This window comes from Salvelinus fontinalis, chromosome 2, assembly GCF_029448725.1.
Source record: "Salvelinus fontinalis isolate EN_2023a chromosome 2, ASM2944872v1, whole genome shotgun sequence".
NCBI lineage: Eukaryota > Metazoa > Chordata > Actinopteri > Salmoniformes > Salmonidae > Salvelinus > Salvelinus fontinalis.
Genome location: NC_074666.1, coordinates 73,690,390 through 73,691,797, shown reverse-complemented (window position 1 = coordinate 73,691,797; position 1,408 = coordinate 73,690,390). Strand labels below are relative to the sequence as shown.

The 1,408-nt window shown below is 50.5% G+C and overlaps 1 protein-coding gene across 2 annotated transcripts in view; it reads right to left on the bottom strand.

Annotated features, from left to right (window-relative positions):
* LOC129825350 (glutamate receptor ionotropic, NMDA 2C-like) overlaps nt 1-1,149 on the bottom strand; it is an 85,857-nt gene extending 84,708 nt beyond the window's left edge. The window contains exon 1 of one of the 2 annotated variants that reach the window (XM_055885384.1): nt 1-1,149. This exon is cut by the window's left edge and continues 138 nt beyond it. The gene's annotated coding sequence lies outside the window, so the exon portion shown is untranslated. The other variant, XM_055885393.1, reaches the window with a different exon arrangement.
* Nucleotides 1,150-1,408: the final 259 nt, after the last annotated feature.

Below are 1,408 nucleotides of genomic sequence, written 5' to 3'. Positions count from 1 at the left end.
CTATTTCAGTAGCAACAGAGGAGCCCGCTGCGACCGTGGCATGGTTACCAGCACTTTGGCAGAAGGTCACATTATCTCTTGCTGGTAAGGGAGGTGGGGGTGGGGGGGGGGGAGTATGGCTAGAGTGATGGAGGGTGATTGAAGAAAGCAGGTGCCAGAGGAAGAAGGAACAACTAATAAACAGAATGAGGCAGTCCACGGCCGTAGTGACAGGCTAATTTCCAGTGTAAGGCGTGAGGATAGAAGTTGGAACAGCTAGCCCCAGAGAGGTTTGTTATGGTAACAAGTCCCCGAGCGTTGTGCGAGATGGGCTGTGTCTCTATGTGTGTATGTGAGTATGTGTGTGCTCAGTAGGGCAGAGAGTGTATATATGTACTCATTGTTATGAAGCATACCGAATAGGTGTGTGTGTGTGTGTGTGTGTGTGTGTGTGTGTACAATTTCTGTGTCTTGGCTGGTCTTCAGCAGCCTCTCACCTCTGATAACACATCTAATCTGTATCCACTTCCTGGCCAAGAGAAAATAGTTCAGAAGTGTTAGAGCCATAAAAAACAACCTGAAAACAAGTGGTCGATTCAGTGAAATTCTTCACGTCTTCCGACAGTCAAGACTCTGCGCCCGACGCCCTCTTCCTTCTCTCCCTGCCCACTGCTGTCTCGCCCAGTTGAAATAAACAGATGTACTCCATCTTTTTGATGACACACTCATCGACTATATGTCAATTTCTCATCGAATTCACATTTGCAGGATTACCTGAGCCTCCGGTTGCTCCCCCTGCTCTCCAGCAGCACGCTTGCCCCTCCATTAAGTAAGACACAGTGCTGTCCAGATGCTGGGCTTGGGTCTGCTAGCTCCAACGCCCACAGACAGATGGCCCAGACAGAGGACAGCAGCAGCAGGTCAGCCGGTGAGCTTCCAAATCGCTCTTGATGCAGGTTGTTGCATGGATCCCTGAAACCTTTAGTGGCCGTGTTCAATGCACTTGTTGTTCCCGTGTGCCCCTTCCTCTTCTTGCACCTGTGTCCCTCCTTCCCCCTGTGTTGCCTGCAGCCTCTTTACTCTGTCCCGTTGTAATCCTGGCTTCTACACTCCATGTCACAGGAAGGGCTTGTGAGTCCTAATCATTATGTAGTAAGGATTTATCCTTTGATTCCCTCTCTCCCTCCCTCTCTCACTCACTCTCCCTCCCTGCTTACTATTTCTCCACCCCTCCCCTCGGTCTCTCCCTCCCTGCTGCTCTGCCCGATATCTGCAACTCATTTAACGTGACTCCATATCCTTCCTGTCTGTCTGTCTGTCTGTCTGTCTGTCTGTCTGTCTGTCTGTCTGTCTGTCTGTCTGTCTGTCTCTCCCTCTCTCTCTCTCTCTCTCTCTCTCTCTCTCTCTCTCTCTCTCTCTCTCTCTCTCT